Source organism: Passer domesticus, chromosome 13 (genome assembly GCF_036417665.1).
Source record: "Passer domesticus isolate bPasDom1 chromosome 13, bPasDom1.hap1, whole genome shotgun sequence".
NCBI lineage: Eukaryota > Metazoa > Chordata > Aves > Passeriformes > Passeridae > Passer > Passer domesticus.
The window spans coordinates 19,768,066-19,780,633 of NC_087486.1; the positions used below are offsets into that span (position 1 = coordinate 19,768,066).

General features: G+C 54.7%; 1 long non-coding RNA gene across 1 annotated transcript; it reads right to left on the reverse strand.

The window, feature by feature from the left end:
* Nucleotides 1–4,550: 4,550 nt before the first annotated feature.
* On the reverse strand, nt 4,551–5,591 carry LOC135280299 (uncharacterized). Its single transcript, XR_010347311.1, has 3 exons — nt 5,518–5,591; nt 4,826–4,897; nt 4,551–4,624 (listed from the first exon to the last, which is right to left on the reverse strand). It is a non-coding gene; the product is annotated as an uncharacterized LOC135280299 (long non-coding RNA).
* Between the last annotated feature and the right edge of the window lie 6,977 nt (nt 5,592–12,568).

The following is a 12,568-nucleotide window of genomic DNA, read 5'->3' on the forward strand; positions in this document are numbered from 1 at the left end:
TCTAGGTTTCCCTGACTGTAAAACTCCTTGGAAAAATACAGAACTGTTGGAGGAAAGGGGAACAAATATCTGGTGTCCGTATTCTATGAGAAACTGTTCTAAATGCCACAAAGGAAAATATATCTAAATGTTTGAAAGTTAAAGACAAAGATAACATGAGGGTGCTGTTGGTCTGATGAGCCCCATGCCCAGCTGCTGCCTGCCCATGCCTGGCTGTGCCCAGACGAGCAGCTCCGCCAGTGCTGGTGGTAGCACACAGACACCTGAGCTGAAGCTGGACTCAAGCCTCTGATAGATGAGTAATGTGACAGTTGACTCTCACAATAAAGGATAAATATCATGTATATATGTTAAGAGAAGTTTTATACATTTATAGATATGTTTTACCCCCTGTTGTGTTGTTATCTTGGGATTACCTGAGTTTGAGACATTTAAGAGGGTCACCTTGCTACGACAGCAGCACCTGACCTCCAATTGAGATGTAAGGAAGTAAACTCCACCACTGGACATCAAAGAAGGAGTCGATGGACAGAACTTTAAGAAGGGCAAAAGAGTTAAAAGGTGAAACCTCCATTGTGTGGATGAGCACATGGTGGGAAAAATCCTTTACTCCCGGCGACGTAACGTTTTCCCTATTGGGTTTCTTGTAAAATTTTTTATGAAGTTTTTAATAAACATTTAAAATTTTTAGAAGTAAATATAACTTTTTCAACAATACATTCCCTGGCTAGAGGGCTGCACCTCCTGTACTGGATGGAGAGCAAGGTCAGTCCCTTCGGGGAGAGAGGTAGGTGGTGGTGGCAGCATATTTCCAGCAATAAGCTGGTAATGCACCTGAGGAAGGGACAACGGACACTGGCACGGAGATGAAAGATGACAGGCCCAGTTCTCCATGACTGAGGCCTTTGGCCGGTCTTGTGAACTTCCAGAGGTGCTCCTGTGCAGAGAGGAGGTGGCTGAGGCCCCAGCTGCCAGTGGCACACAGGGACCCTCGTGCACAGCAGGGCCCAGAGCTGGCAAGGCTCCCCAGCACGGCTGGAGCTGCTGGCACAGCTGGGCCCAGCTGGACAGCTGCCCCTCAAGGCCCCGGCCAGCAGGGATGGCTCTGGGCAGGGTCCCTGGCTAGAGTGGGCCCCAGAGCGCCTCTGCCTTTCAAGGGCAATCTCGGCCCTGCTCTTTCTCCTCCCCACCTCGCTCTGCCTCTGCCCCGTGCCCCTGGGGCTGCTCTTGGCCAGGCAGCCTCAGTGGGAGCCAGCTCTGGCTGCAGCCCCAGCGGGCCCCCAGGACAAGGCCCAGCAATTGAGAGGCCAATGGAAGCACTGGGCAGCAGCAGAACCCTCAGCAGAGTTGTTTGGAGAACCATGGACTGGCCACAGCTCCAATGCAGCCTCAGTGGGAATGCTTCCTGTCTACATTAGACTTTCAAAAGAAGCTCTTTCTGGGAAAGATGACCACTCACCATTTCTTCTTCCAGTTACACCAGATTTTGACACAGCACAACATGAGAAGAAGGTCCAAAAAGAGCAGGCCTGCCATTACCCCTGCCCAGCAGCCTGTTCCCATATAGAAGACACTTCCGAGGCCCTTCTGGGCATCGGGAAGATGTGTTGTGGTGCCGGCTGCATCTGAGGGAGCGAGGGGATCGTGAGCCCATGCTGTGCTGCACTGCTGAGCTGGCAGCATGGTGGATATGGGCAGGACGTTCTCTGTTTCCCCCAGAGCTGAGGCCTGCAGGCACCTTGCCGGCCCTTGGCACAGGCTGTGCCAGCCAACAAAGCCCAGCAGGCCGGGAGGAGAGCCCGGGGGCAGCGCAGCTGCTTGGGCAGTGGCTGCTGCCAGGGACATGGGCCAAAGCCATCCCTGAGCAGCCACTGCCACCCCTGGCCCTCCCTGCCCTGTGACAGCTGCCCCAGCCCCAGGGGACAGGCTCAGGCCCTGTCAGGACCCAGCGCAGCCCCTGCCCAGTCAGGAGCCAGGGCTGTCTCTGGCCCTGGGCTGGCGGCAGGGCTCCCGCTCGGGGCTGCTCTTGTGCCTTGGGCCTCTGGGCACTCAGGGCCAGCTCCACAGCAGCTGCAGCGCCAGGGACGTTGCTGCACCAATCCCGTTTCCCCGGGGCTCTGAACGAGCTCCAGAGGCCAGGAAGCCGAGGCGCCTCCAGTTTTGGCTGCTGCCAGGTTGGGCAAGGGCAGGCCCTGGGGGAAGAGCTGCTGCCACACAGCCCCGGCCAGGGCTGAGCCCAGCACAGCCATTACCTGCTGTGCCTGTGCCCGTGTCTGGCATCGCCTTCCTTCCTGCTGCAGGGGCTGCCCATGGGGAAATGCTTCCTCCAGGATGTGCCTCCTTCTGCACAGATGTTTGGTCCATCACTTTAGACAGGAAAAAGGACAGCTGGATTAGATGGAAGAGTTCCTGATTTGGGTGCTGGCATCTTCAGGATGTCATGCTTGTCCAACATGGGGATAGGTTTCAGAAAATGTCTTGGCTTTTGGGGCAGGGCCAGGGTTCTCACTTTCCAAACAGCTGCCATGCCTGAGCCACAGGAGCGGGGAGGGGATAGCGAAGATCCAGAGCACAAGTGCATGGTTCTGTGCTGGCACCTGCATGCCCCCCTGGCCCAGCTTTGGGCTCTGAGCTGGCAGCTCTCCCAGGGGAAAGGCCTTGACCTACCCTCAGCATTTAACAGAGGCTCTGTCCTGGACGTGGCTTTGGAAGCTGCACCACCTTCACCAGCAGGTCCAGCTGCAAAGAAAGGCAGGACAGAAGAGCTCCTGTGGCACTGCAGGGGATCTCAGGCTGCCCACAAGGCTCAGCCACGGGCCACAGCCCTGGGCCCGGCCCCTTCCCTCTCTTCTCTTCTCTGTGACTGCACAGAGCACATGGAAGGACACACTGGCATTGCACACAGGAGGAAGATGGAGCAGCTAAATGCTCCTTCCTCCCACTGACAGTGATCCTGTGGGATCCCTCAGGGCTCCAGAAGGCAGCAGGGAAAATTTTCCATATTCCATCAACCTTCAGATGATCTTAAGTGAAAGGGCAAATATATGAGCTCTTGCCACCTGGTCACTGTGTATTCTCTCAGGAAAGGTACATTGAGCACTTGCCTCCAGGATTTCCCATGAGTCTCAAGCCATAATCCAGCAGGTTTCCCAGATAATCCATGTCTTTATCCCATCCTAGAAGTTTCAAAGATCAGAACAATTTCCATGATGTGCTGGGATCCCCTTCTGCCTCAGGGAACTGGGCACTGCATGTAGGTCAGGTAAGGCCATGGGAGCCAGATGTGAATGGACAAGGCCAAAGCTGCTCAGGGGCCTGGGGAGCTCTGGGCAGGCTCATGGTCAATCCCTATCTTATTTGCAGGCCCTGTGCAACATCCCTGGAGAGGTGCCTGGAGCAGCCCAGGGCCCGTGGGGTTCTCTCAGTTGCACAAGGAAAATGCTCCTTGAATCCCTGGGGAGAACTGCAGGGGGCAGTGCTGCAAGTATCCCCCGCAAACTCCCTCCTGCCTCTCCTCCCAGCCGCCCTTCCTCCATCTGCTGGGACAGCTCCCACAGCCCAAGGGCACATAGTCAAGCCCTCTCAGGACACACTGGAGCCTTGATCTCCCTCTCTGTCCCTTCCCCAACATGGGCAGCCCATGCAGTCACTCCCAGGTTTCAGGATCTGCCTCCCACGCAGGGACCCCAGCAGGACTGCTCAGTACCCGAGCGCCCTGAGCCTGCTCGGGATAATTCCCCTGGGTTGTGCCCTCACTTCCAGGCAGCAGAGACAGCAGCTCAAGCCTCAGAAGGACTCAGGCCCAGATGCACAGCAATTACCTCCTGGGCATGTGCCTGGCATGGCCTCCAGTCCTACAGCAGAGGCTGTCATGGAGCCACTGCTTCCTTCGGGAAACGCCGCCTTCTGCCCAGCCTTTCCATCCACTTCTGGAGAAAGGAAGAGGGGCAGCAGGATCAGGTGGGGCTGTTCCCCACTGGGCCCTGGCATCTTCAGCAGCTAGTACTTGTGAAAGACATGGTTAAGGATCAGGAATCCATAAAATTTTCTGGGTAGACCAGGGTCCACTTTCATCATAACACCCACCCTTAGTGATCATCCTGGAGACTATGAAATTTCAGGGGATCTCAGGCACATGGCGCAGTTTGGGCTGCCTGTCAGCTGATGCCAAATGCCTTCCTGCAGAGGCTGGGCAGAAGCTGCAGCCAGGCCAGGCTGGGAAACAGCCCTGCAGGGCGTGAAAGCAGCAGCGGGGCAGCGAGGCTGCCATGGATCCCTTCCTGCTGTGCTGGGCACTGCGTGTCCAGATGTGCAGCCAAAGCCCCCGGCTTCTGAGACCCAGAGGAAGCATGAGGGAAATGCACACACTACAGCGTCTCTCCAGATCATCAGCATCTTCTCCATGTGTTTGGATGCCTCCAGGAACTTACTCTCTCCTCTAAGTTTGTTCTCCATTGTCAGGAGACCTTAAGAGAAATATTTCCATTTCCCAGGAATGGGTCCCACTAAACCAGTGCTCAGCCTGTGGGGTCAGCAGGCAGACACTACTCACCCCTGCCATGGGAGCTGGGCCTGCGTGCAACATCCACCAATGGACCTGGGAAAGTCCTCCCTGCAGACACACCTGGAACTCAACAGCCACAGAAGCTTCTGCCATCTCTGCTGATCTGCACTGGCACCACTGAGCCGCAGGAGCGGTGAGGGGATCGCGCAGGGCGGGGGCACACACGTGCATGGTTCTGTGCTGGCACCTGCAGCGATGCCTCCCTGGCCCAGCTTTGGTCTCTGAGCTGGCAGCTCTCCCAGGGGAAAGGCCTTGACCTACCCTCAGCACCTCCCAGAGGCTCAATCCTGAACGTGGGTTGGGAAGCCAGATCAGTTTCACCAACCGTGTTAGCTGCAAAGAAAGGCAGGACAGAACAGCTGCTGTGATCCTGCTGAAGATTCTCCTTCAGGCCCAAGTGGCAGTGGGTGCACCTGGGTGTTTGCTGCCCTCCAAGGCACTCCCTCAGCTCTGCCTTCCACTCTGGAGCAGGGGCAGGGGGACCTCATGCCTGCAGTGGCCCCACACTGGGATGGAAGGAGCCCCTTGCGGGGCAGTCGGGGCAATAAGGACTCCCTGGAGCTGCCAGCAGCTCTAAAGCCAGCCCCGGGCAGGGCCAGGGCTTGGCAGTGGCAGCAGGAGCAGCTCAGGCTCCCTGGGGCTGGCAAAGGAGCTGCGAAAGGCTCAGCCCTGGGGCACAGCCCTGGGCCCGGCCCCTTCCCTCTCTGCTCTTCTCCCTGGCTGCACAGAGCACATGGAAGGACACACTGGCATTGCACATGGAAGGAAGATGGACAGCTAAATGCTCCTTCCTCCCACTGACAGCAATCCTGTGGAATCCTTCAGGATGGGAGCAGGGCAAGGCTTCCAGAATTCAACAACCTTCCTACTCTTAAGGAAAGTGGGACATGCATGACCTTTTGCCACACTGACACTGATTATTCTCTAAGTAAAAAGGGACTTTGCGAACTTACCTCTACTATCTGCCGAGGTCTTCAAACTCTCATCCAGAAAGACAAGCATGGAATCCATGTCACGATCCCAATCTAGAAGGGAGCATAAAACAGAACTGCTTCCATGCTCTGCTGGGTTCCCCTTTGGCCTTTGGGAACTGGGCACTGCAAGGGGGTTGGGTAAGGTCGTGGGAGTCAGATGTAAGTGGCCATGGCCAAAGCTGCACAGGGACCTGGGGAGCTCTGGGCTGGCTCCTGGTTAATCTCCACACCCTTTACAATCTTTGCCCCCCATAGGCCTTATGCAACATCCCTAGGGGGCAGCTGGAGCAGCCGAGGGCCCTGGGGCTCTCTCCCTCCTCACTGAGGGAGACTTCCCTAAATCCCTGGGGATAACTACAGTATGTAGTGCCAGAACCACTCCTACCTCCTTCCCTCCTGCAGTCCCTCTCTCCCTCCCTCTCTTGGCACAGCTCCCCCAGCCCAAGGGCCAATAGCCAGGCCCTTACAGGACACATTGGAGCCTTGCTCTGCCCCTCTGTCCTTTCCCCACCATGGGAATGCAGTCGCTCCCAGGTTTCAGGATCTGCCTCCCACGCAGGGACCCCAGCAGGACTGCTCAGTACCCGAGCGCCCTGAGCCTGCTCGGGATAATTCCCCTGGGCTCTGCCAGTCTTGTCTGAGCTGTGCCCGCACTGCCAGGCAGCAGAGAGGGCAGCTCAAACCGTAGCAGGTCTCTGGTCCAGAGGTACAACAATTACCTCCTGTGCCTGTGCCTGGCATCACGTCCCTTCCTGAAGCAGAGGCTGGCATGGAGCCACTGCTTCCTTCGGGAAACGCCGCCTTCCGTACAGCCTCTCCATCCACTTGTGGAGAAAGGAAAAGCAACAGCTCATCAGGTAAGACTGATCCCCATTGGAGAGGTGGCATCTTCAGGAGGCAATTCTTGTCAAAGACATAAACATCCTGGGTAGGACAGGGCCCACTTTCATCAAAACACCCGCCGTTAGTGATCAGCCTGGAGACTGCAAAATCGCAGGGGATCTCAGGGTGGGCAAGGCCTGTGGTGCAGTTTGGGGTGCCTGTCAGCTGATGCCAAATGCCTTCCGGCAGAGGCTGGACAGAAGCTGCAGCCAGGCCAGGCTGGGAAACAGCCCTGCAGGGCGTGAAAGCAGCAGCGGGGCAGCGAGGCTGCCATGGATCTCTTCCTGCTGTGCCGGGCACGGCGTGTCCAGATGTGCAGCCAAAGCCCCCGGCTGCTGAGTCCCAGGGGAAGCATGAGAGAAATGCACCCACCTTGTCCTGCCTGCAGCAATTCTTTCAGCATTTGCCTCATGTTTTTGGATGGCTCATGGGGTTTCTGGTGTCCTTTGCCTTTGTTCTTTCCCCTCGGAGGATCTTAGAGCAACAGAGTTCCATTTCCCAGGAACGGATCCCACAAAAGCAGGGCTCAGCCTGTGGGGTCAGCAGGGACACACTACTCACCCCTGTGATGGGAGCCAGGCTTCTGTGTACGAATCAGCAAAGGAGCTGGAGAAGTCCTCCTTGCAGACACACCTGTAACACAACAGCCACAGAAGCTTCTGTCACCTGATTCCTGCCAGGTTGTCAACAATTATTCCTTGGTGGCTCACTGAGAACATACCTGACAGTGGCTCAGATAGGACCAACACTTTATGCAGCCAAGCTAATGGAGAAGCCTTCCCAGACACTTCATCTAGAAGGGAGCAGAGATAAGAACCATTTCCATGGTGTGCTGGAGTCCCCTTCTGCCTCAGGGAGCTGGGCACTGCAATGGGGTCGGGTAAGTTTGTGGTAGTTGGATGTGAATGGATAAGGCCAAAGCTGCACAGCAGCCTGGGGAGCTGTGAGCTGGCTTCTGGTCACACTCCAGACTCTTTTCAGGCCTTGTGACACATCCCTGGAAAGGTGGGGGAACACACCAGGGCCTTGCAAGACTCTCTCATTTCCACTGCAGAAACCCTCCCTAAAGGCCTGAGAAAAACTACAGGCAGCCATGCCACAGGTGTCACTCATTTCACCACTCCCTACCCCGTGACAGCTCTCCCAGCCCCAGGAGACAGGCTCAGGCCCTGTCAGGACCCAGCGCAGCCCCTGCCCAGTCGGGAGCCAGGGCTGGCTCTGGCCCTGGGCTGGCGGCAGGGCTCCCGCTCGGGGCTGCTCCTGTGCCTTGGGCCTCTGGGCACTCAGGGCCAGCTCCGCAGCAGCTGCAGCGCCAGGGACCTTGCTGCACCAGTCCCGTTTCCCCGGGGCTCTGAACCAGCTCCAGAGGCCTGGAAGCCGAGGCGCCTCCAGCTTTGGCTGCTGCCGGGCTGGGCAAGGGTAGGCCCTGGGGGAAGACCTGCTGCCACACAGCCCCGGCCAGGGCTGAGCCCAGCACAGCAATTACCTGCTGTGCCCGTGCCCGTGTCTGGCATCGCCTTCCTTCCTGCAGGGCCTTCCAATGAGCCGCCACTTACCCAGGGAAATGCCACCTTCAGTACAGCTTTTTGGTCCATCGCTTGATAAAGGAAATGGACAGCTGGATCAGATGGAGCTATTGCCTACTGGGGAGGCAGCATTTTCAGAGGGAATGCTTTTCAAAGGGTTAGGCTCAGGAAGATGGCCAGAGTCTTCATGCTGAATCAGGGCCCTCCTTTCTCCAAACAGGTGCCCTTCCTGATCTCCCAAGAGACCAAGAAATTGAAGGGGATCTCAGGCCCATGGTGCATTTTGGGCTGCCTGTCAGCTGATGCCAAATGCCTTCCTGCAGAGGCTGGGCAGAAGCTGCAGCCAGGCCAGGCTGGGAAGCAGCCCTGCAGGGCGTGAAAGCAGCAGCGGGGCAGCGAGGCTGCCATGGATCCCTTCCCGCTGTGCCGGGCATGGCGTGTCCAGATGTGCAGCCAAAGCCCCCGGCTGCTGAGACCCAGGGGAAGCATGAGGGAAATGCACCCACCTTCTCCACCCTGCTGCATTTCCTTCAGTACTTGCATCTTGACTATGGATGGCTCATGGGGTTTCTTGTGACCTGTAGCTGGGTAATTCCCTGTCAGAGAAACTTAGAGCAACATAGTTCCATTTCCCAGTGGATTTCACAAAACCAGGGCTCTAGCCACAGAAGCTTCTGTCATCTCTGCTGATCTGCACGGGCACCACTGAGCCACAGGAGCGGTGAGGGGATCATGCAGGGCGCGGGCACACACGTGCATGGTTCTGTGCTGGCACCTGCAGCGATGGCCCCCTGGCCCAGCTTTGGGCTCTGAGCTGGCAGCTCTCCCAGGGGAAAGGCCTTGACCTACCCTCAGCATCTCCCAGAGCCTCAGTCCTGGTTGTGGGGCCTTCACCAGCAGGTTCAGCTGCAAAGAAAGGCAGGACAGAAGAGCTCCTGTGGCACTGCAGGAGATCCTCAGGCTGCCCACAAGGCTCAGCTCCGGGCCACAGCCCTGGGCCCGGCCCCCTCCCTCTCTGCTCTTCTCTGTGACTGCACAGAGCACATGGAAGGACACACTGGCATTGCACACGGGAGGAAGATGGACAGCTAAATGCTCCTTCCTCCCACTGACAATGATCCTGTGGGATCCCTCAGGGCTCCAGAAGGTCAAGGTTTGCTGAATACATCAACCTTCAGAGGAACTTATGGGAAATGTTACAAGTAATCTCTTGCAGGATTGACACTATTATTCTGTCAGGAAAGGTACATTGAGGACTTGCCTCCAGGATCTGGCCAGGTTTTCACACCATCATTCACCAGCATTTCCAAATAATCCAAGTCACGATCCACATCTGGAATGGAACACAGACCAGAACCATATCCAATGTGTGCTGGGATCTCCTTCTGCCTTAGGGAACTGGGCACTGGAGGGCGGTTGGGTAAGGCCGTGGGAGACAGATGTGAATAGACAAGGCCAAAACTGCACAGGGGCTGTCTCTGGTCAATCTCCAGCCTCTTTGCAGGCCCTTGGCAACATCCCTGGAGAAGTGGCTGGAGTAGCGCAGGGCCCGTGGGGTCTCTCTTCCTCCCACAGAGGAAACCCTCCCCAAAGCCCTGGGCAAAACCATCCCCAGCGCTTCCCGGGGAGCAGGGAGCGCTGTCCTGGGAAAGGGCAGCCAGGCTGCTGGCTCACCTGCTCGCCGCGCTTGCAGCGGAGCAGCCTGGGCAGCCCTGGCAGGCAGGGCCACGGCCAGGAGCTGCAGGAGTAGGAGGCGCAGAGCAAGGGCCATGGTGCCTTGTCCTCCGCCAGTCCCGCAGCTCTTGCTGCCACCGCTGTCCTGACACCGCTGTCCCAACGTCAGCACCGCTGCTGCCACCGCCGCTGCTGCCGCAACAGTTGTGCTCAGGGACTGACTGCTGGCTCCTTGTGCTGCTGTGCAACCACGGGGCTCTGGCACCTCTGGCACCTCTGTGACCTCAGGGCCTGCTGAGAGCTCAGCCTGCTGTGACCCCAGAGTCCTGCTGTGACCTCATGGCCTCAGCTGTACCCCCAGAGTGTGCGCCCATCTCTATGAATGGACTGCCCTGATTGTAAATGTTTTGCTTCATCAAAGGGCCATTGCTCAGCAAAACCTTTCTTTTGCCTGCTGACAGTGCTGGCCAGGCTGCGTCCCTCAAGATGCTCTTGATTGTTGCAGTTCAAATTTATTTTATTGATTCCATTTCAAGTGTTGTTTAAGGGGTCTGTTGTGCCCCCATGTTTTTCCTGAGTTGGTTCACCCTTGGGTTTTACCCTCCCTCCAAACTGTCCCTCGTGCCCTTCCCCACCCCTTGTTCCAGCTCTTTCCCTGCCTGTCAAGGCAACCCAGCCCCTTGGTTCCCGAACCTTTGGGCCAATCCCTGACTGCAACTCCCCTTTGGAATTCCCCTACTCCTGGAAGCTCCATTGGCCCTTGTGACCCATCCTCTCCACCCTCCTACCCGAATTGGCCCCAGAGACTTGATGTAATCCCCTCACTCCTCTCCTGAGGATTCCCTATTGGCTCATTGTTTGCATCCACCCCATGACTTGTATGTGTACAAAACCCCTTGGGCAGTACAGCTAGGGGCTTTTCATCCTGTTGTCTTCGCCTGGACTAAGCTGTTCCTTGCCGCACCTGAAGACAGGGAGCCTCCTCCTTTCTCCTGTGCCTCGTCCCTGTCGTGGCTTGTGTCTGGCACTGGAGAGCAAGTGGCACTAAAGGTTCTGCCTCTGGTAAATCCCCATAGCGAGGCAGTTCCCGACTCCTGCCGTAGTGCCGGAGTTCTAAGAGCTAGCCCAGGTTCCAGCACTCACTTCACTAATGTACCGAATGCCCCTTCTTCAGTGCCTGCTCTGGTGCTCTGCCATCTCACACAGCAGAGTGTGATTCACATACTGCAACCCAGAGTTAGGTTGTTGCAACATTGAAATGGGTGTGGTTGGCAGGATGGCTGGGCATAAATCACTACAGAGCTAAAGCAAATGTGTGCACTGTCCCAGGCTGGACTTGAATGGTCACAGGAATTGTGGAAAGATGAGGACAAGATAGCAGAGAACAATGGAAAAACCAGCTGAAAAGAAAAGGAGGACATGCTAAAGGAGTTATTTGTGCACATTTGGGAGTTTATTTTTCTTGGTTTTCTGTTACATCATGATGGACTGTTGCCCATTCTTTTGAATCTCTTTTACAATTTTGATTAGATCCTGATGTTACATTGTTTTACTAGGGTTAAATTTATTCCAAAGGGTGTGGGTGGTAACTTGTTGTATGTTGTGTAGTTTATTTTTATTAATTGGTAGGATATGACTGGTCCTGAATATACAAAGTCACACCCAGTAACCTTAATAAAGTTGCAAATACAAAAATTGGAATGACTCTTAACAGATACTTAAGGGTACCTTGTTCTTATCAATTTCTGTGGCATCACACACAGTCCATAAACACACACAGCCATCACCTATATGCACTGGTACAGTTTGTTGGTTGGTATCTGGGTGGATCTCAATGTGGCAAATGCCTTGGTTATTGTCAAGGCATATGTCTTGAGTACTAATCACACTACTGTGACAGATAAATCCCTGTTGTTCTTGAGCAATGCAAGGTTCCAAATGCTGCGGTGGATGATCTAAGTGTGGGGACACGAGGCTTGACTTCATTTTTCTCAGAAGGCTGATTTATTATGTTATATATTATATTAAAATACTACATTAAAACTATACTAAAAGAACAGAGAGAGAAGATGATCAGAAGGCTACAAAGAAGAAGAATAGAATAGAATAGAATAGAATAGAATAGAATAGAATAGAATAGAATAGAATAGAATAGAATAGAATAGAATAGAATGCATAAAAAAAATCTTGTGACTGCTCACAGGCTCAACACAATTGGCTATGATTGGTCATCAAGTGAAAACAATCCACATGGACCAATGGAAGATGCACCTGTTGCATTCCACAGCAGCAGATAATTATTGTTTACATTTCTTTCCTGAGGCCCTCAGCTCCTCAGGAGGGGAAAAATCCTAGAAGAGGATTTTTCATAAAATATCATGGCTACATCCAAGTTTACGGTTTGCCATCTCCCCTGGATTTTCCAAGCCCATACCCTGTATTCTGAGGGGTATAATGCTGGCTCCTCGTGACTGAGCCCTAAGGCAGCAATGGCGTGAATAGCGTGAACTGTGCCATTACGCAGAGTGAGCATGAAGGCTGGAGCTGTGTTAGTGGAGGGATTATATGTAAAATTACCATGGTCCACCAAGACTGTGAATCTTTCTCAATGTCTGTAGCACTGCCCCAGACAACCTTTTGCACTTCAGTGGGAAACACCCCTTCACTTCCTTCTCTTACGATTAAAGCAGCTGTTGACTGTACCCATAATTGTGTTTGCATATAGCTGAGGGCTAAAGATATGTTATCCTGTGCCCCCTTTAATGTGTCTGCTAGCAAGCTATGGTCTTGATCTTCAATTTCTCTCCATTTCGGCAGCACCCTCGAGACTTGCCACTGACTATTTCCCAATGCCAAAAGAGATGACTGTGAAGGCTGTTTTAATTTTATTGGATGGCTAGCTGCTACAGCTAATTTGTTCATTAATATTTCTGAGTCAATCCTATTCA